The sequence below is a fragment of the Staurois parvus genome, unplaced genomic scaffold (assembly GCF_062004578.1).
Source record: "Staurois parvus isolate SC_StPar_1 unplaced genomic scaffold, SC_StPar_1.0 ptg000401l, whole genome shotgun sequence".
Classification (NCBI taxonomy): domain Eukaryota; kingdom Metazoa; phylum Chordata; class Amphibia; order Anura; family Ranidae; genus Staurois; species Staurois parvus.
In genome coordinates this window covers 702,694-726,184 of record NW_028318197.1, presented here as the reverse complement: position 1 = coordinate 726,184, position 23,491 = coordinate 702,694, and the positions used below count along the sequence as shown (strand labels likewise).

The following is a 23,491-nucleotide window of genomic DNA, read 5'->3' as shown; positions in this document are numbered from 1 at the left end:
GGTATACAAATTCAGCAGGGGGTAAAGCTTTGCATATGCATTCAGCAGGTTGAACATAAAAAAAACTGACAGATCCCCACATCAACACAAACAATATGAATACAGGGATATTTCCCACTGAGTTGTTGTATTCTGACAGTGTCAGAATAAATTCTGAAAGCATTGAAAGCGCTGATTGAATGCTGGCTTTCCAGCATGACCATTTGATAGAAGCTGGTCTTTAGACCGGTTTCTGTTTCATAGTCAGTAGTATACATGGACTCAAAATTGGTTCCTGCTGAACCGGCCAATATTCTGTGCAACTTAAGTTCAACTTAAAAAAAATAAATAAACAAATATATATATATATATATATATATATATATATATATATATATATACATACATACATATATATATATATATATATATCTTTTTGCAGGTAAAAAAATTAACATCTCTTATTTTTTGTATTAGGAGCCTGCAGAGCATTGCACCTGCAATCAGAAGATTGTGAGTGCAATGCAGGACTCCTGCAGACTATCAGTGTAAGCAGTGTAAGCCGATTGCTCATACCTTGTATGGGCAGGCAGTAACACACTGACAGGAAGAATCAATGAACTGCCTAGAGCGCTTAACAGCACATTGATCGTTCATTGAGAACTACAAGCCATCAGCTGCAAGGGCTGACAGTAGTTGTACTCCTATTCACAGGAAAATGTGAATGAATGATGCAGCCGGGTGGGTGCAGCTCCGCACAACTGCATTTTTTAAAAATTGTGACTGTGAGAGTTCAGGAAGAAGATCCCAGACCTGCTGTCACAGGGAGGGGAGGATCAGGCTAAGAGCTGTAGGATCAGGAACATGTTACATGTTTCTCCCTAAAAACGGGTGGAACATGTAACATGTTACTAAAAGTGAACTTATCATTTAAGGTTTGCATAGTATTATATGTGCCAGTGATAAACACATATGGGCATAGAAACTGACTATGCTATTTTTGGTGAAAAACAAATTCCCTTACTTACTTCATCCGCTATGCATTAGTAAAAGACTGTTACCTCTGTTGTCAACCAAGGCAATAATAAGGAGACCAAAAATTAAGGACCACACAAAGATCTCCTCAATGGTGCTCTGGAAAGTTCTGGTAAGGATGTACTGTAACTCATTTAACCTCTGTTGTAACGGCGAAGCTTGTCTGTGCCTTCCCACATATTCCTGCTGGCCAGTGCGGCTACCCAACATAGGAATGTACAGGGGACAGGCAGAATAAGAGACAGAATCACCCGGATCTGCTACAATTGAAAACTGAATTTTCCATACAATAATACATTTTTACCAGTTGAACCATTTATAATGTATGTTTTTTAATATGTATTTTCTTCAAAATCATATTGTTAATAAATTCATATAACCCCATAATTCAGTAAAATTTCCATTGTGGAAGTAGAAACATATGGATATAATTTAATTTTCTGCTTCTAGTACAAGTTTTCATAATTTTAAAATTACATCATATGAAATAATACAAGAGGATTCAATATACACATGAATACTGTTGTACTTTGCATAACCACAAATATCCAGCTATTGCAGTTATTCCTTATGGAACGTGACACAACATTGGATTAACTAACCAATGATTTCTGGCGTTAAATGTCAAACTAGTGTTTAGTCATTAGTGCGCCGTTAACTTGGTTAGAATCAGTTTTTCAGGGACATATTAAGCTGTTTTGGGAAATGTGAATAAAAGGAGAACTGGCCAAGTAATATTAAATTGCATCTCCGGAGCTCTATGAAATATGTGTTAAAAGTAATAACATTTCCAGTTTTAGGAAAATCGTGATTAATGCTGGTGTATTAAGAAGCCAACTTGGAAGAAACTATAGATATAAAATCTTCCAGATTCCAATTTTGATTTGGCATCTAATAATCTCACTGAAAGTTTAAAGCATCCGAACTGTTCAAACTGGCCCTTGATTTGACTGCAAGCAAAGACGCTTCCTGGAGAAAGATCCCCTAGATGTTGAATTCAGCAAGACCTCAGAATGACACGTAGATGCTAGAAAAAGCTTAATCTGTTAAATGCTGTGGAAGAGGTTGTTGAAATACTGATAATTGCATAGGAAATGTGACATACTTGTAGAAGTATGGAAAGCTGCTTGGAGGCCAAAAATATTTTAAAGTCTCTTGTACATTTGCACGGGTCTTATTACTTGGAATAAGAGTCTTCCTGGTTCATGTTCCATAAATCTTTTCATTGTATAAGACCTTTTATTAGAATATAATACATGATGACATGTACCTTAGCGTGAACTACTTAGTATACATAAAGGAGTTTACTGATACTAATAAAACACAAGACTACAGTTTTTTATACAGAACACCATAATGTATTTTGTTTTACTATTGAATTTGTCCTCTATAAAACAACGAGGTTAAAACTCAAAGCCACAAATTCTAACATTGCAGGTGGATTTAAGCAAAGAGTGTTCAAAATCTTACAGTTTGTTAGGTTTAAAAAAATAGTCACAGCCTGAGTAGAAAATCTGGTGACATGCCAATATTGTGCAGCGTGATCTAACAGCATGAGCAAATTGGCCAAGTGATTAGACACAAGGGGGTACATTCACTAAGAGATAAATACTGCATTAATTTTTTAGTTAAATTAACTCATGGGCTATTTATTGAAAAAGTAGTCAATTCACTAAAAAAACATTTGTTATTTACTGAATGCGTTAAATATTTATTGTTGCCTTATATCATTATGGATAACTATAGCGTTTCTTTTCCCAGAGAGATTTAATGGGCTCAACGACAATCCATAAAACAGATGACCAGTGTATATTTATAAAAATGTGTTTTTCCCGCAGCAACTAGTCCAACAGTTCTTTTCCAGAGAGATGCATTTAATCAGTTCAGTGACAGTTCATAAAACAGATGTACAGACAAGGCAGATGACAGGATACTTAGAATATTCATGCAACCATCAGAAGCCCTCAGAGGACTCACTTTTTCCTGTCACAACTTAACCAAAAGAAACTTCAATAATATATTAATTCTCCCAATTCAGTAGAATGACAAGCACTCTGATTGGCCACTTTTAGTAGCCCCTTTGATCTTCTGGGTGACAGGTAATGCCTTTTGGGCTTGGACAGATGCAGTCATAAATTCTAATCAAAGTTGTCCTGATATTTCCTAAACTGCATTATTTTACCATTAATTAGATAAACAAGTTACCCTTTGAAGGATGTTATTTGCCATACGTAATACCCCTTTTCATGTATTAGATAGTGGATGTTGACCAAGTCCTTTGAAGTCTGACTGAGAAATCTGCATTTTATCACCCTTGCAAGTTTGCAAATTATCTCCTTTGAATTGTAACAAGTTGGTCCCCAACTGCCAAGGTGATTTTGCATAAAATTAACATTAAAGAGTCCTTGGCTATGCTTTTGTTGTGTAAAATACAACTAGCTCAGTCCTATGCTGGCCTGGTCGATAATGTGAGAATACACCACATACAGTATATATATATATATATATATATATAAAATTACAATATCCCTACATGCCCCCCCCTTGGTTTTTACTCAGAACTGATTCATGGCCAATCAAACTACTCTAGTTCTTAAGATTGATGCCAGCTCTAGGTTTTTCTTATTTCCCTGGAGTTTTCTTAATTGCCTTTTCCCACAACAATATAAACCAATCAGTAAACATACTAATGTAAACTGAATAATCACAAAAATCATGGAAAGAGTTCTCAATAGCGGGTGTGTAAAGGTGTTATTGGGTATGCCCCACCAGGGCTCCTGAAATTATTTTGAAATTTTGTTAGAACTGTTGACATTTTCCTTTACCAATTATAGTTTTCCTATTATCTTTCTTAAATAATGTATCCAATTCAACTGTAAGTGGTGGTATTTTCTTAAATAAAGGAGAGATCGTAGATTCAAAGTTGTCAAGATCAGTTTGCTCAATGTCCACAGATACTTAATTCATTGGAATATTGCTTGAATGTCCTCATCTCCAATTGTCAACAGTCCATCTGTGAGGTTCACACACCAACCAGTGATAGGTGTCTGGCACTGAACTTGTCTCTGCCAAGTAAACCAGAGAACCCCTAAAGCACAGACCTTTGAGTCATCTCCACGAATTATCCTTTCCAAGCCGATTCATATTTCTGCAGTTGAACCATGCAGTTTCCAGAATGTGTATCAGCACAGCCATCAACGTACTCCAGTCACTCAAAAGAACAGGAACAAAGCCAAGCTTGGCTACTTCAGGTACAGCAGTTAGGGTCCATGGTTTTCCATACTTGGTTCTCCTTAACGATGAGTCTGCTTTGTGGTAGCAGTTGTTTCAGTACGTTAGTGCCATTTGTCACCTCCACCTTACCAAGAATGATCATCTTATACACAGCTAAGGGTGTTTTTGACCATGTAGGGATGTCGACGGTCAGAGGTATTTCCTGCTTCCCAATGTGATCTTTATTGTCCCGATATTTCCTAAACTGCGTTCTTTTACCATTAATTAGATAAACAAGTTACCCTTTGAAGAATGTTATTTACCATACATAATACCCCTTTTCATGTTATTAGATAGTGGATGTTGACCAAGTCCTTTCAAGTCTGACTGAGCAATCAGCATTTTATCACCTTTGCAAGTTTGAAAATTACCTCCTTTGAAGTGGGGCATAGTTCCTGCCACTGACACCAGTGGTGAGCCTCTATTATCTCCACCGCTACCAGTGATGGGCCACTATTCCTCAGTGACACCAACAATGGGGCATTATTCCTCCCCCCTGACCACAGGCGCTCTGTAATTTTATTTACTCCTGATGACCACCAAGCCTGAGGTATACTTTACTTACACTGATGCTGGGACATTTTCTACCCCCACTGGCCACAATCCGACCCCCCTAAAGTCTGAAGGACATTAAGCTAACCCTTTGTTTACAAAGTATGGAGACCCCTGATCTATAGTAGCAGAGACTAGATAGGAATCATTACTTCAGTAAAGAGTACAGTATGCAGATAGCTACTTGCAGTTACCCTCTCAGACAACATCCCATTTAGCAAAGTCCAAGTATCACGTACCTGGTGATGGAGGCCAATGGAGAGAGGGCTTCCCTTGCGGCTAAGTTCCAGACTCCCCTGAGAGTGGGACAGCGGGAGTCAGGCCCAAAGTGGCACAGGTCACCTGTAGGAGTGCTGGTTGGTGGTCCACCCAGAAGCACAGCTGATGTACAGAGGTGGGTTTGCATACAGGTGGCGCCTGTGCAAGGTATGCAAGCCCTTTTGGGGATTTAGAGATTTACTGGATAGCTGGTTCAAGCCAAGGTCAGGTACCAGGTGGGAATCAGAGCAGACATACTCAGATGGGATAGCCGTGGTCATACACAGAGGAGCGAGAGAGCGAGAGAGAGAGTATCTGTAAGCCAAGCCGAGGTCAGATCAGGGGTTAAGCAGAGTAGACAGGTCCAAGAGCAAGCCGAGTCGATATCAGGAAATCACAGGCCACAATAACACAGGAAACAGGAATAAGGCACGGGGAGCTAGAGATCATCCAGCAACTTGAGGAAGTGATGAGCCTCCTTATAAAGGCCGTCTGGCACCAAACTGAGGCTGATATGTGCTTCTGCAGCCATGCAGGGTACTGCCAGATCTTCCAGAACTTCTGCCGTGGACAGGACCCTGACAGTAAGTTAGATCTGGTAGCCCAACAGAACAGCCGGAGGGATCTCAGAGGGGTAATAAAGTTGATCATCTAGGACCAGTAGACACAGAGCCACTCCACTTGAAGCCCAGTACTGTGCATGCAATTGGATCAATGCTCTCTGCAGCTGCCCACCAAGACTAACAGTAGAGGACTGTACACCAGCCTGTAGTTCACATGCTCAGCTACCTCATCAGGTGTGGGCTCTCAGCTGAAAGTGAAAAACAGGAATTGTGGTAACTGAGGGAATTGGGAGGGGGGAATGAAGTCAACTACTTTAGTCCAAGGTCTGTTAGAAAACTGTTCTGGGAACACGTGCTATACCAGGAATGGTGTTTCCAGCCATCTTGATAGACTGACAGATATCTGAGAGTAATAAGAACACAACTGGGGGGCACCAAGCTAAGTGCAGCAGTAAATGTACTGAGAAACACTAGTAAATTAGCAAATTGCCGACCTCCTCCACTCTTCCTACCACTCCATCCCCCACAGCTATCTCCTCCTATACCACTATCCCCACCCTCCTAGATTGTAAGCTCAAAAGAGCAGGGCCCTCGATCCCCTCATGTTTTGTATTGTATTGGTATTGTTCTGTCACATGTTCTGTCCCCCTTTGTAATGTACAGCGCTGAGCAAACCATTGGCGCTTTATAAATACTGTATAATAATAATAATAATAACTCACATGGGAGGAAGAAATTACACTTTTTGCATGTAATACATGGGCAGTTGGCTCATGCATCTGGGATGGGGAGCCTCTTCCTAAAACTTGCAGCCTGGAATGTCTGGAAATCAGGCTAGATGACAGCTTAGATGAGGACATGGAAACCAACAAGATATCGGAGGGCTTCTGTGGGATGCAGAGCAGATCGGAAGTGATGTCATCAAGACGTTCACCTAGAGGTATTTCCATCTCTTCAGAGGTGCTGCATCTGGTTCATTGAGATCAGTTTACCCTGAATGCTCCAACTGGACTCTTTGAGCATTTTGCTGTTCTGCGTAGACATTTATGTATACACAACACTTATTCTGCCATTTACCTCAATACTACTGTATATATCTTGATTGGCTGGCCTGGGATTACTTAACACTTAATCATGGTTGCGGAAGTTAAATCATCTTGGAACCCAAGACATGCTGAGATTTTACACTGAGCAGTACATGCCCATTCCTAAGAAAATTGCATCCAGGTAAGGTAAACATGTATATGGCAGCAGGACATACAGAACTTCTACTGTAATAAAAAGCCTACCTGCTAGCAATTTTTTTAAAACACTTGAATTTCCCCTGAAATTATTCAATATTTCTATGAGTAATTGCCATCTGCCTATGATTGCTTACAATTAGGTGTTAGATATAGAGGAGGAAAATCTGAAAAAGATTCCATATTCCATACAATATAATAATCATCCAGGAAGTGAAAAAAACTTTCTCGGCTTAATCTGTTCTCAGCATGCTTATTTCCTTCTACCGCTAACTTGGTTTGACAAGAGTGGCACTTACAAGAGACTGTCAATTCAGAATGCGTTGCACTTACCAGAGGCTATTAATCCAAAGTGAGCTATGCTTACAAGAGACTGTCATGTTCAAGAAACATGCACCTGCAAGAAACTTTTAAACCCAAATAAGCCATACCTACAAGGGGTGTTCATATTTGAGAGACTGCCGCTTACTTTAGAGTGCTACAAACCTGTCACCTTTCTCCTTTTTGACATGAAATTATACTTTCACTACCTGCTCTGCCTACATACAGTTGAAATTATTATTAGTGTATTTAGAAATGTAGAATTTTTGCTGCCCTGCTGCTCCCCCCCCCCCCAAGAGTAGTACAATGTTACTATGGTAATATCGAACTACTCTGATGAAAGTATTTTTTTTTTTTTAAATTAAAAAAACCATGTTTAGGAAAAAAAAAAATATTGAGAAAAAATTACACTGGCTGGGTTTGAATTTTTTAAAAGTTTCTTTTAACTTCTTCCAACTGCCCGACTGCAATAAATGGGTGAGCGGCGGCTCTGGGAAATTCAACGAACCCTTATGTCGTGATCTATTTGCGGGTGTGAGCACACAAGTGCGTGCCCCCCACTGATCCCCCCTGTCGGTTCAGGGGAGGGGGTCCAGAGAACACCACACTGTAAAAGCCCTACATTTTACACACACACATTAGATTAGCACATTTAACCCTTTGATTGCCTCTATTAACCCTTTGATTACCCAGCCAGTGCAATTAGTACAGTGTCAATTTATAGAATTTTTCACTGATCACTGTATTACTGCCACTAGCAAATCAGATAGCGTCAGGATCAGTTAGCGCCCCTCCCAGCCAGAGTCAGCTAGCGTTAGATTCTCCACACACTATCACACTCACGCTATAGGTCACTGATCACCGCCACTACTAGTATAGTGTTTGTACGGATTATTATATTGATCACAAACAGAACTATATTAGTGCCCCCTTAGTATAGTGTCCCCAAAACCCCAATGTTTGCAGGACCAGCTCCGTTCGCTGTCAGCACTAGCGTTTATCCCTTCTGCTGTTTTTCACTGAAGATTTGTATCAACTGATAGTGAGCCAAAGCAATTTAAACACAACAACAATAAATCGGCACCCACCCAAATTCAGTTCTTGCCAGACAATTCGCATGAAAACCTATCATGGTTTCCGAATGTAAAACTTTTTGGGGCCTAACTCTCAACATAGGCATTACAAAAAAGAATGAATTGCAGTCATATTGGTCCAATAGATATGAGACGATAATGCACTTCATGCATATTTCAGAGATAACACTCTCTTGAAAAAAAAAGTACATTACATACTATATATGCCAACAAGGACCAGCAACATACTTGTACGTCACTGGACTTTGAATGTTTATACCAGGATGATGCCTACAGCTGCCCTTCAAAAACCGTTAGCAAAAAAGGCTACCAATAAATATTTTTTTCAAAAATGTCTGTTATTGGCTCTCATTTCTTAATCTCAGCAATTGAATATTCATATTGGAGATTTGCGAGACAACACAAGGCGTATTTATAATACTTCTTATATTATTAGTATTCTGTATACTTTTTTAAGTGAGATATATATCCAAGCTGAAATATGCCCCTGCTGAATTACAATTAGAGATGAGCGAATTATTCAAAAATTCGATTCGACTGATTCGGCGAATTCGTGAAAAAATTTCGATTCGAGTCGAATATATTCGCTGCGAATTTAACTTATAAAAGGGTGTTTCTAGGCTTCAGAGAGCCTTTATATTAGTGCAGAACACTGTACCTTTAATTTAAATGCCCTTGGAGTCTGCTGGGGAAGAGAAATAATACTGACAGTCAGTATGACATGCAGATGAGTGCCGTCGATCTTAGAATCACCGCACACTTCACTCATTTGGGCAGTCACGGGGCCAAAACCAGAGTGTGGAGCCACAGTGTGGCGGTGGAGGCAGCAGCAATGGGAGGCCATACAGCACCCTATGACAAAAATGGAAACCACCAGCAGTGTGAGGAGACCTGAAAGTGGTACATGGCAGAGTGTGGCGATGGAGACAGCAGCAATGGGAGGGCGTACAGGGACCCATGACACACTCTGGACCTGGCAGCAGCATGAGGAGGTGGTACAGGGGCCCATGACAGATTACGGGCCTGGCAGCAGCATGAGGAGTTGGTACGGGGGCCCATGGCAGATTACGGGCCTGGCAGCAGCAATGGGAGGCCGTACAGGGACCCATGACACACTCTGGACCTGGCAGCAGCATGAGGAGGCGGTACAGGGGCCCATGACACACTCTGGACCTGGCAGCAGCATGAGGAGGCGGTACAGGGGCGCATGACAGATTACGAGCCTGGCAGCAGCAACTTGGACAGGAGGACGTTCAGCTTCTGCACCGTCGGGTGCGTGCTCGCAAACTGTTGTCTCTTGGAAACGGATTCCAAGAAAGACTGCTGACGGAATCCGTGAAGAGGAGTAGCAGGAGAAGGAGCATCTGAACGAGCGGAATATGCCAACAAGCGATAACAGGGGCCCATGACAGATTACGGGCCTGGCAGCAGCATGAGGAGTCGGTACGAGGGCCCATGGCAGATTACGGGCCTGGCAGCAGCAATGGGAGGCCCGTAATCTGCCAGCACCCTATGACTAAAAATGGAACACACCAGCAGTGTGTGAGGAGACCTGAAAGTGGCACATGGCAGAGTGTGGCGATGGAGACAGCAGCAATGGGAGGCCGTACAGGGACCCATGAGAGACTCTGGACCTGGCAGCAGCATGAGGAGGCGGTACAGGGGCCCATGGCAGATTAGGGGCCTGGCAGCAGCTATGGGAGGCCCGTAATCTGCCAGCACCCTATGACAAAAAATGGAACACACCAGCAGTGTGAGGAGACCTGAAAGTGGCACATGGCATGAGACACTGTGGACCTGGCAGCAGCATGAGGAGGCGGTACAGGGGCCCATGGCAGATTAGGGGCCTGGCAGCAGCTATGGGAGGCCCGTAATCTGCCAGCACCCTATGACAAAAAATGGAACACACCAGCAGTGTGTGAGGAGACCTGAAAGTGGCACATGGCATGAGACACTGTGGACCTGGCAGCAGCATGAGGAGGCGGTACAGGGGCCCATGGCAGATTAGGGGCCTGGCAGCAGCAATGGGAGGCCCGTAATCTGCCAGCACCCTATGACAAAAAATGGAACACACCAGCAGTGTGTGAGGAGACCTGAAAGTGGCACATGGCAGAGTGTGGCGATGGAGACAGCAGCAATGGGAGGCCGTACAGGGACCCATGAGAGACTCTGGACCTGGCAGCAGCATGAGGAGGCGGTATAGGGGCCCATGGCAGATTACGGGCCTGGCAGCAGCTATGGGAGGCCCGTAATCTGCCAGCACCCTATGACAAAAAATGGAACACACCAGCAGTGTGAGGAGACCTGAAAGTGGCACATGTTTGGGGCATGGTTCATGGCGGATTTAGTCAGTTGTGTCAGGAACTGGTGGTTTGAAATCCAGACTAATCCACGCCTGATTCATTTTCACAAACGTGAGTCTCTCCACACTTTGGGTGGACAGTCGTGTCCTCCGCGGAGGATGGATGTTGGCGCACAAAGGCAGAGACCAACTGACTACATAGGTGGTTTTTATAGTACGTTATTTTGGCTCCCTCTCAGCAGGTGTGAAAAAGGCCACCATTTTTGAACGGTAGCGAGGGTCCAACAAGGTGGACAGCCAAAAGTCATCCCTCTGTCTGATGGTTATTATTCGGCTGTCGCTACGCAAGCAACCGAGCATGCTATGGGCCATTTGTGCCAAGGAATGCGAGGGACTCCCTGCCTCCATCTCCACAGCATACTGCCACGGTGCGTCTGGGTCCTCTGTCTCCTCCTCCTCCTCCTCTACCAGATGATCCTGCTCCTCCACTCCTGTCCGCTGAGTGGAAAAACCACCCATTTCACTCAATAATTCCTGAGCACAAATGTCCTCCTCTACCTCCTCCTCTTCCTGTCCCGCCCCCACAGGGGTCATGTGGCGTTGAGATCTGTGCGCCATGTCTACCGCACCCTTACCAGCCATTGTTAACAGCATTTGTTCCAGGACGTGCAACAGAGGAATGACGTCGTTCATCCCATAGTCCTGCCGACTCACGAATAGCGTGGCCTCCTCAAAGGGCCTGAGCAAGCGGCAGGTGTCACGCATGAGCTGCCAATGGCTGACATCGAAGTTACACAGGGGAGTACCTTTATCCGCTTGTAACATCAGGAAATCGGTGATGGCCTTTCGCTGTTCGTAAAGGCGGTCTAACATGTGTAGGGTTGAATTCCACCTTGTTGCAACGTCGCAGATCAGGCGATGCTGTGGAATTCCGTTCTGCCGCTGCAGCTCAAGGAGGGTGTGCTTTGCGGTGTAGGAATGGCTGAAATGCATGCAAAGTTTACGTGACATTTTAAGGATGTCTTGCAGTGGGATGGTGGATTTTAGGAACCGCTTGACAACCAGATTGAACAGGTGAGCCATGCATGGCGCATGGCACAACCTTCCTTGACGCAGAGCAGACACCATGTTCTTTCCGTTGTCGGTCAACATGGTTCCGATTTTCAGTTTGCGCGGAGACAGCCATCTGTCGATTTCTCTGTTCATTACACTCAGAAGTTCCTCCCCTGTGTGACTACGTTCGCCAAGGCATACCAGGTGCAGCACAGCGTGACACCGTTGCGCCCTGCACATGTGATATGCCGGTCGGGTAATGGGACTTGGCACGGGGGTGGCGGCTGAGGACACGGCGGAAGAAGAGGTGGTAGAGGCGGACATCTTTGCCGGACCAAGGACGTGCAAACGTGGAGGCAAAAGCGGCGTGACCTGTCCAAGTTGCTGGTGCGGCTGTGACGGCACCACGTTCACCCAGTGGGCCGTAAATGACATGTACTGTCCCTGACCGTAGTTACAGCTCCACACGTCGGCGCTGCCGTGCACTTTGGCAGAGACCGACATGCTCAAAGACTGGCCCACCATCTCTTCTACATGTGAATGCAGGGCTGGCACTGCCTTTTTGGCGAAGAAATGACGGCTTGGCACTCTCCACCGCGGCGCGGCACAAGCCATCATTTCTCGGAAAGGTGCTGAGTCCACCACTTGGAAAGGGAGGGACTGCAGCACCAGCAACTTGGACAGGAGGACGTTCAGCTTTTGCACCGTCGGGTGCGTGCTCGCAAACTGTTGTCTCTTGGAAACGGATTCCAAGAAAGACTGCTGACGGAATCCGTGAAGAGGAGTAGCAGGAGAAGGAGCATCAGAACGAGCGGAAGATGCCAACGAGCGACAACTCCCCTCAGCAAAGGTGTTGGAGCCTTGACTGGCTGATAGAGGGCGATTGACGTCGGGTGACGGAGCAAGTAACGGAGCGGGTGATGGAGCGGGGGCTGGGGCAGGCAGAACCGCCGTATCTTTATCACGGTTTTCCCAGGCCACCAAATGGCGACGCTGCATATGCTGACGCAACGCTGTAGTCCCAACATGGGCCCCCTGGCCACGCTTGACTTTCTGGCCACATAGTCGACATACGGCTACGTTTACTTCCTCGGGCGGCTTGACAAAAAATTGCCACACCGCCGAGTAGGAAACTTTGCCCCTGATACTCCTCACTGGCTGACTGCTGCTTCCTCCGTGCACACCGGCACCACTACTGGCCGTGGTGGTAGGCTGCAGTGGAGCTGGTGCTGTACTCCATGGCCGTTTGTCTCCACTGACACTGCTGCGACCCTGCTGCCTCCTGGGCAACCCACCGACTGTTTTGCTCGCTGCCAAGCTGGCACCCTCTTCTCCTGATGATGCGGAAGCAATAGCCTGATGACGACGAGGCTGCCAAGTGCGATCAGCCTCATCATCATCAATTAGGGTCTCCGCCTCACTACAATCCCCCTCGGCTGCGTGTGGGTCAGGAGACAGACCTGTCTCTAGACCGGCTACCGAGCCACTCTCCTCGCCACTACTTCTTCGCCTGGCTGCTGAAGAGGCGGATGTCTCCCCCCGTTCCTGACCGCCCTCTGTTAGCTCTTCCTCACTGTACAGTGGGGCTGAGCCCACAGCATGCGATACTTTGCTTGGTGAGGGAACACCAAAGGACAGGGGCAGGTAGAGGACACGTGATTTCAGTGGGCTTGCTCCCGGGCCATGCCAACTAACGGTTGTGTCTGACGTACCCACCGACCGTTGGCTGTAGGTGTCAGAGGTGACCTGGGAAGAGGAAGACGACCGAGCCAACCAATCGATGACGGCAGGGTTGTCGGTGGAGACACGACCGCTGGATGACACCGGGAGCACTGGCCTCTGGCTGTGACTAGTGCTGCCTCGACCCCTTCCTCTGCTGCCACGTCTGCTCGCTCCTAAAACATTGCCTCCTCTGCCACTCCTCTGCATGTTGTCTGACATACTCTTTAATTCAACGATTCTGTGTCCCTGAGTAACAATTCTGTGTCTGTCCCTGAGTAACAATTCTGTGTCCCTGAGTAACAATTCTGTGTCCCTCAGTAACAATTCTGTGTCCCTCAGTAACAATTCTGTGTCCCTGAGTAACAATTCTGTGTCCCTCAGTAACAATTCTGTGTCTGTCCCTGAGTAACAATTCTGTGTCTGTCGCTGAGTAACAATTCTGTGTCCCTCAGTAACAATTCTGTGTCCCTCAGTAACAATTCTGTGTCTGTCCCTGAGTAACAATTCTGTGTTTGTCCCTGAGTAACAATTCTGTGTCTGTCCCTGAGTAACAATTCTGTGTCTGTCCCTGAGTAACAATTCTGTGTCCCTCAGTAACAATTCTGTGTCCCTCAGTAACAATTCTGTGTCCCTGAGTAACAATTCTGTGTCCCTCAGTAACAATTCTGTGTCCCTCAGTAACAATTCTGTGTCTGTCCCTGAGTAACAATTCTGTGTCTGTCGCTGAGTAACAATTCTGTGTCCCTCAGTAACAATTCTGTGTCTGTCCCTGAGTAACAATTCTGTGTCTGTCCCTGAGTAACATTTCTGTGTCCCTCAGTAACAATTCTGTGTCCCTCAGTAACAATTCTGTGTCCCGAGTAACAATTCTGTGTCCCTCAGTAACAATTCTGTGTCCCTCAGTAACAATTCTGTGTCCCTCAATAACAATTCTGTGTCCCTCAGTAACAATTCTGTGTCTGTCCCTGAGTAACAATTCTGTGTCCCTAAGTAACGTTTCTGTGGCCCTAAGTAACGGTTCTGTGGCCCTGAGTAACAAATCTGTGTCCCTCAGTAACAATTCTGTGTCCCTCAGTAACAATTCTGTGTCTGTCCCTGAGTAACAATTCTGTGTCTGTCCCTGAGTAACAATTCTGTGTCTGTCCCTGAGTAACAATTCTGTGTCTGTCCCTGAGTAACAATTCTGTGTCTGTCCCTGAGTAACAATTCTGTTTCTGTCCCTGAGTAACAATTCTGTGTCCCTCAGTAACAATTCTGTGTCCCTCAGTAACAATTCTGTGTCCCTCAGTAACAATTCTGTGTCCCGAGTAACAATTCTGTGTCCCCGAGTAACAATTCTGTGTCCCTCAGTAACAATTCTGTGTCCCTCAGTAACAATTCTGTGTCTGTCCCTGAGTAACAATTCTGTGTCTGTCCCTGAGTAACAATTCTGTGTCCCTCAGTAACAATTCTGTGTCCCTCAGTAACAATTCTGTGTGCCGAGTAACAATTCTGTGTCCCTCAGTAACAATTCTGTGTCCCTCAGTAACAATTCTGTGTCCCTCAGTAACAATTCTGTGTCCCTCAGTAACAATTCTGTGTCTGTCCCTGAGTAACAATTCTGTGTCCCTAAGTAACGTTTCTGTGTCCCTAAGTAACGTTTCTGTGGCCCTAAGTAACGGTTCTGTGGCCCTCAGTAACAATTCTGTGTCCCTCAGTAACAATTCTGTGTCCCTCAGTAACAATTCTGTGTCCCTCAGTAACAATTCTGTGTCTGTCGCTGAGTAACAATTCTGTGTCCCTCAGTAACAATTCTGTGTCTGTCCCTGAGTAACAATTCTGTGTCTGTCCCTGAGTAACAATTCTTTGTCCCTCAGTAACAATTCTGTGTCCCTCAGTAACAATTCTGTGTCCCTCAGTAACAATTCTGTGTCTGTCCCTGAGTAACAATTCTGTGTCCCTAAGTAACGTTTCTGTGGCCCTAAGTAACGGTTCTGTGGCCCTCAGTAACAAATCTGTGTCCCTCAGTAACAATTCTGTGTCCCTCAGTAACAATTCTGTGTCTGTCCCTGAGTAACAATTCTGTGTCTGTCCCTGAGTAACAATTCTGTGTCTGTCCCTGAGTAACAATTCTGTTTCTGTCCCTGAGTAACAATTCTGTGTCCCTCAGTAACAATTCTGTGTTCCTCAGTAACAATTCTGTGTCCCTGAGTAACAATTCTGTGTCCCTCAGTAACAATTCTGTGTCCCTCAGTAACAATTCTGTGTCCCTGAGTAACAATTCTGTGTCCCTCAGTAACAATTCTGTGTCCCTCAGTAACAATTCTGTGTCCCTCAGTAACAATTCTGTGTCCCTCAGTAACAATTCTGTGTCCCTCAGTAACAATTCTGTGTCTGTCCCTGAGTAACAATTCTGTGTCTGTCGCTGAGTAACAATTCTGTGTCCCTCAGTAACAATTCTGTGTCCCTCAGTAACAATTCTGTGTCCCTCAGTAACAATTCTGTGTCTGTCCCTGAGTAACAATTCTGTGTCTGTCCCTGAGTAACAATTCTGTGTCTGTCCCTGAGTAACAATTCTGTGTCTGTCCCTGAGTAACAATTCTGTGTCCCTCAGTAACAATTCTGTGTCCCTCAGTAACAATTCTGTGTCCCTCAGTAATAATTCTGTGTCCCTCAGTAACAATTCTGTGTCTGTCCCTGAGTAACAATTCTGTGTCTGTGCCTGAGTAACAATTCTGTGTCCCTAAGTAACGTTTCTGTGGCCCTAAGTAACGGTTCTGTGGCCCTCAGTAACAAATCTGTGTCCCTCAGTAACAATTCTGTGTCTGTCCCTAAGTAACAAATCTGTGGCACTAAGTAACGATTCTGTGGCCCTAAGTAACGTTTCTGTGGCCCTAAGTAACGTTTCTGTGGCCCTAAGTAACGTTTCTGTGGCCCTAAGTAACGGTTCTGTGTCCCTCAGTAACAATTCTGTATCCCTCAGTAACAATTCTGTGTCTGTCCCTGAGTAACAATTCTGTGTCCCTAAGTAACAATTCTGTGTCTGTCCCTGAGTAACAATTCTGTGTCCCTAAGTAACGTTTCTGTGGCCCTAAGTAACGGTTCTGTGGCCCTAAGTAACGGTTCTGTGGCCCTAAGTAACGTTTCTGTGGCCCTAAGTAACGGTTCTGTGTCCCTCAGTAACAATTCTGTATCCCTCAGTAACAATTCTGTGTCTGTCCCTGAGTAACAATTCTGTGTCCCTAAGTAACAATTCTGTGTCTGTCCCTGAGTAACAATTCTGTGTCCCTAAGTAACGTTTCTGTGGCCCTAAGTAACGGTTCTGTGGCCCTCAGTAACAAATCTGTGTCCCTCAGTAACAATTCTGTGTCTGTCCCTGAGTAACAATTCTGTGGCCCTAAGTAACGTTTCTGTGGCCCTAAGTAACATTTCTGTGGCCCTAAGTAACGATTCTGTGGCCCTAAGTAACGTTTCTGTAGCCCTAAGTAACGTTTCTGTGGCCCTAAGTAACGTTTCTGTGGCCCTAAGTAACAGTTCTGTGGCCCTCAGTAACAATTCTGTGTCCCTCAGTAACAATTCTGTGTCTGTCCCTGAGTAACAATTCTGTGTCCCTAAGTAACGTTTCTGTGGCCCTAAGTAACGGTTCTGTGGCCCTCAGTAACAAATCTGTGTCCCTCAGTAACAATTCTGTGTCTGTCCCTAAGTAACAATTCTGTGGCCCTAAGTAACGTTTCTGTGGCCCTAAGTAACGATTCTGTGGCCCTAAGTAACGATTCTGTGGCCCTAAGTAACGATTCTGTGGCCCTAAGTAACGTTTCTGTAGCCCTAAGTAACGTTTCTGTGGCCCTAAGTAACGTTTCTGTGGCCCTAAGTAACAGTTCTGTGGCCCTCAGTAACAATTCTGTGTCCCTCAGTAACAATTCTGTGTCTGTCCCTGAGTAACAATTCTGTGTCCCTAAGTAACGTTTCTGTGGCCCTAAGTAACGTTTCTGTGGCCCTCAGTAACAAATCTGTGTCCCTCAGTAACAATTCTGTGTCTGTCCCTAAGTAACAATTCTGTGGCCCTAAGTAACGTTTCTGTGGCCCTAAGTAACGTTTCTGTGGCCCTAAGTAACGTTTCTGTGGCCCTAAGTAACGATTCTGTGGCCCTAAGTAACGTTTCTGTAGCCCTAAGTAACGTTTCTGTGGCCCTAAGTAACGTTTCTGTGGCCCTAAGTAACGTTTCTGTGGCCCTAAGTAACGTTTCTGTGTCCCTCAGTAACAATTCTGTATCCCTCAGTAACGTTTCTGTTTCCCTAAGTAACGTTTCTGTGGCCCTAAGTAACGATTCTGTGGCCCTAAGTAACGATTCTGTGGCCCTAAGTAACGTTTCTGTGGCCCTAAGTAACGTTTCTGTGGCCCTAAGTAACGATTCTGTGGCCCTAAGTAACGATTCTGTGGCCCTAAGTAACGTTTCTGTGTCCCTAAGTAAAGTTTCTGTGGCCCTAAGTAACGTTTCTGTGGCCCTAAGTAACGTTTCTGTGGCCCTAAGTAACGTTTCTGTGTCCCTAACTAACGTTTCTGTGTCCCTAAGTAACGTTTCTGTGTCCCTAACTCTCTCCCTGAATACAGCCAGGTCTGCCTCTGTTGAATGACTGGAGGCAAATGGAGAATTCTAAAATGGCCGCCATTTATAGCTCGACCATTACACAGTGCTGGCTGGCTGGCTGCTGATTGGCTAATGCGATCACATGTCATGAATTAATGCATTATGGGTCAGTGCGCCTTGTCTGCGCGCCTTCCCAGACATCCCCGCTCCGTCGCCGCACATGTCTCCGCCATTTTAGGAAAAATTTTGATTCGCGCATCCGAAGTCTGCTAATTTTCGGATTCGGCGCGAATCGAAATTTTCCTAATATTCGAAACGAATTCCACTTCGCCTAGTTCGATTCGCTCATCTCTAATTACAATCATAGATCATACTAATATGCCATCTTTGAGTAGCAAGGCTAAGGCATACCTTGATGCTCCTTTGACATTCCAGAAGTTGAAGGTGGCAAGTTTACCTATTTGTAAGTCTCCAGGCTGTGATGGCCAGCCCATTAAAATTTACAAGAAATCTTAATTTCTTAGATTTTCAATGAGGTATCCATGTTACTCTAAGTATAAGGCCACTATAGTGGTGATGCCTAAAAGAGATAAAGAACCCACGACACTTGATTTGTATCGCCCCATTTCTTTTCTTCTAGTCGATATTAAAATACTAGCTACAACTCTGCCTAATGTATTGAATCAGGTAACTAGTATTATACATTCTGATCTGTTTTATACCTAAGTTGTCTCCTGCAGTTAATATTAGACATGTTTTTTTAACCACTTGCCCTCCAGAGGATTTACCCCCTTTGCTGACCAGGCCATTTTTTGCAATACGGCGCTGCATTACTTTAACTGACAATTGCGCAGTCATACTATGCTGTACATACAGTAAATTACATTTATGTCCTTTTTTTCCTATAAATAGAGATTTCTTTCTGTGGTATTTGATCACCTTTAGGTCAAAATTAATTCTGCCACATGTCTTTGCTAAAAAAAATCCCTTGTAAAATAATTGATTTACGTAAAAGTTATAGCATCTACAAATGGTGGTATATATACTGGAATTTTCATTTTTTTTTTATACCAGTATTGGCGATGATCAGCGACTTATAGCGGGATTGCAGGACTGTGGTGGGCATTCTGACACTGGGTAGGAACTGACTAACTGCCACTGACATACCGAGTGACACTAATGCAGTGGTCAGTGCTAATAAAAAGCACTGACACTGTACTAATGACACTGGGCAGGAAGGGGATAACATCTGAGGCAATCAAAGAGTTAACTGTGTGCTGTGCTATGTTTTACAACATGTGCTGTATGTATTTTACTTTGGAAACATGCTGCTGTGTATTTTTCTGCTGTGCAGAGAAATACACAGCAGTATGTTCTTGCTGGCAGGACAGAGACCTGTGTTATTTACACACAGGTCTTTCCCTCGTCAGTGTTACTCGGTGATCATCGGGTGCTGGTGGAGAATCTCCGGCCAGGACCCGCCAATGGCAGCGACGGTAGGGTGGTGTGCAAACACCTGCGCCCCCTACCCTGAAATGCTAATCATGTATATACAGTATGTGTGATTGTGCACAGCCCTGCAGATTCCTCTGGGAATAAAGCCCTTCTTGCTCTTGATGACTCTAATGCTTTTGACAACATAGAATGTGAATACATTTGGGCAGTTCTTGAGAAATTTGGGTTTGGTAAGAGCTTCTGTTCTTGGGTTCGTCTTTTAAATGCTAAGCCCCAAGCTTTGGATCATGCATATGGTCTTTCTCCACCTTTTTTGCTACAGTGAGGTGCCCTTTGTCACCCTTTCTTTTTTGGTCACTATTGAACCATTTCAGGCATGTTTGGAATGATTGAGTTTTGTAGAGGCCAGGAGTAGAAGCTCACTCTCTATGCGGGAGACATGCGCCTCTTCTTGTCCAATACACAATCCTCCAACCAAGAGGCTATGTCTCTCATTACTGAATTTGGAGGTTATTCAGGATTAAAAATTAATTGGGAGAAGTCTACTCTTCTCCCTCTAGATCCCCTTCCAGTAACCTTAACAGGTCCATTCGCCCACTAAGGTTGCTTCTCAGTTTAATTATCTGGGTATTATGATTTTTCCTAAAATAATTGATTATATTACCCTTAACCTGGTTCCGTTGATTTCATGTTTCAGGTTGCAGCTTACGTCCTGGTTTAAGTTATCAATCTTTATGGTGGGACGTACCAATTTGATTAGGATGATCTGGAGGCCTCAACTATTATATATATTGCATAACTCCCTTGTTGGATCCCCCTTAAATTTTTTCAATTTTTGTCTGGTATCTTTAAAGATTTTACTTGGAAGAATAAAGCACTTAGACTAGAACTACTTCAATGCCCCAAGGACATGGGAGGCCTGGCAATATCAAATCCATGGTTGTACTTTTTGGCAGCACAAACTCACAACATTTAAATGGTTGGGAAAGCTGCTCCTCCACAAACATCTCTAACAAATTGATTAGGGGTTGTTTAAAGAGGTATGTCTACTATACACCTTGAAGTCTTCAGCATATCTAAAATTTCCATCACAGCTCCACACACATTTGTGAAGGAGTTACTTGGTATTATTGGCTATACCAGGTTTTCCCCTATATGTTCTAACGACTTACTTCCCGAAATTAGGAAGTTGCGGGGGCTTCAGGATTGGGCCAGAAGTGGCATTCTGACAATTTCCTATCTATGTGAAAATACATTTTTCAAATCATTTCAGCAATTGCAGTTAGAATTTTCTTTAGATAAAAGGTCTTTCTATCAGTATATGCAAATCAGACATGCCTTTCAGGCCCAAAACAGCTCTCTCAGCTTCTTAATTGCAGATACTCCATTATTTGATATTTTTGGGCTCTCCGATTCGAAGAGCCTCATTTCAGAGATTTATTAGCAACTGTTATCTAAATTATTGTTGAGACATCCAGCTCCATGTAACAGAAATGGGAACAAGAGCTAGGTCATTTTCCTAATGAAGTTTGGAACCAGTTTCTGCAAAGGATCCCTCTTGTCTCCTTCCCCCTCGTATCAGCTAACACAACTGATTATTATCTATCAGGTATATCTGACTCTACATTTTCTTTGTAGTATAGGTCTATGGCAGGATTCTTGCTGTAAAAGATATGGTCAATGGCAGTGAGACCTGATTCATCTGCTGTGTCCTAAGCTTAAATTATACTGGACAGAAGTTATCCAAATTATTAATAATGTAACAGGTCCTTCTCTTAATATAGATCCACTGACATGTATTTTTGGGCATCTTGATTCTTCTGGTTTGGATGAGTATAAACTTCTGTGGGTTTCCAGAGCATGCTTTATTGCCTGAAGAATGACCATCGTTTAATGGGTTTCGGCATCTCCACATACAATATCTGATTGGGTCCAAGATTTGAATAAAAGTATTGTATATGAGAAGCAAATATACTTTCTTGTTTAAATTTGATTGTATATGGAAACGCTGGTTAAATTTTTTGCATTTAGAAACCCCATAACTGAACTGTACTTTTTGAAGTTATTCTTAATATTTTTTTTATAGGATCTGTGCTGTGAGAGTATGGGTTCTCTATTTATTATTTAGGTTGTGTCTTTTTTTGTTGTCATTTGTATATATTTTTATGTCTTTAATTTGTATGGAAAAAATTTAAAATTTTTTCTAATAAATATAATCTATTAAAAAAAAAAGAATATTTATTTATTCTGGTCATTGGAACAATTTGAGTGCATATGTATGTTTAGATGTGTTTACGCACTTATAAAATGCTAATAACCTGCACCCCAAATGCAGGTTTCAGGCATTTTTCCTGAATTCCCCGAACGCTGTGTACAAATACATGAATAAATGCCCACATGTGCATGGCCACAGTAAATAACATGCAGCTGCGTCTATGGACATAAAAAAAATTGCGCCCTTAATAGCAGCATTTTCTAAGCCCGAGTTCATGAGGCATTATATTAACTAAATTTCTAGTTTCATCTCTTTGTAATGTACTCAAGATGTTCAGTTTACTACCATAAATATTTAACTGGTGTGATAATCATTTTTATCACATCAAATGAATAATTAACCAATGAAAACCTCTGTTTCTCATGGAAAACTATTACATCTCCACCTCTCCTCAATAGATGTCTCATAGAACCTTACAATCATTACCGCTCAGAGCCTAGTGGTATTTTATAGTTCTATGGCCAATGCTATATGTTTTATGAATTTTTACAATTCTCTGGCAAAGCATGTACAACCCCAATTCCAAAAAGTTGGGACACTGTCTAAAATATACATAAAAACAGAATGCAATGGTTTGCAAATCTCATAAACAAATATTGTATTAACAATAGAAAACATCCTCAAATGTTAAAACCGAGAAAATGTACCATTTTAGGGAAAATGTAGGTAATTTTGAAATTAATGGCAGCAGCACATCTCAAAACAGTTGGGACAAGGCAACAGAAAGCTAGCAAAGTGCAACCCTCAATTTCAAAAAAATTGGGACAGGGCCATGTTTACCATGGCAATTTTGAAACTGATGGCAGCAACATGTCTCAAAAAAAGCTGGGATAGGGCAATGAAAAATAAGTGGTACTAACAAGGAAGAGCTGAAATAATATTTTGCAACTAATTAGGTTAATTGGCAACAGGTCAGCAGCACGACTGGGTATAAACAGTATTTTAGAGATTTAGAGTGTTTCAGAATTAAAGATGTGCACAGGTTCACCAATCTTTAAAAAGCTGCATCTAAAAATTGTCGAACAATTTCAGAATAATCACTTCAGCTCTGGGAGATTTTACCCCCTTCACGACTAGGGCATTTTCTGCCATTCGGCACTGCGCTACTTTAAGTGGCAATTGCACGGTACCCGAATTATATTTATCAAATTTGTTTCTCACAAATAGAGTTTTCTTCTGGTGGTATTTTATAACCACTGGGTTTTTTTTTTTACTTTTAATTATATGAATGAAAAAAGTCCAAAAATGTTGAAAACAAACCCCTATATTTTCTATTTTCTGTTATAAAACAGAACCAATAAAAAAAAAATAAAAAAATCTATTTTTTTCAAAAATGTAAACCAAATGTATTCTGCTACATGCCCTTGGTAAAAACAAATCTCAGTATGTGTATATTAATTGGTTTGTGCAAACGTTATAGAGTCTCCAAAGGATGGTAAATATATACTGGACTTTTTTTTTTTATACTAGTCTTGGTGGTAATGAGTGATTTATAGTGGGACTGTGATAGTGCAGTGGGCAATCTGACATTAACTGATGCTGGTTGAGAAGTGACATACTTCAGTGACAATAATATAGTGATCAGTGCTGAGACTATACACTGGCACTGTATAAATGACATTGACTGAGAAAGGGTTAATATCTAGGGGCAATCAGAAGGTTAATTGTGTGCCTAACATGTGTAATGTGTGAAATATGTGCTGCTTTTACTACCGCTGCTCTCCGTTCAGAGTCCTGTGAACTGTCATTCGCTAAGCTGATCAGCAGGTTCTGGCCATAAATCATTAGTGAATGACAGCAC

At 43.2% G+C, this 23,491-nt stretch overlaps 1 pseudogene; it reads right to left on the bottom strand.

Annotated features, from left to right (window-relative positions):
* Nucleotides 1-3,590: 3,590 nt before the first annotated feature.
* Nucleotides 3,591-18,454, bottom strand: LOC149455265 (uncharacterized; annotated as a pseudogene).
* Nucleotides 18,455-23,491: the final 5,037 nt, after the last annotated feature.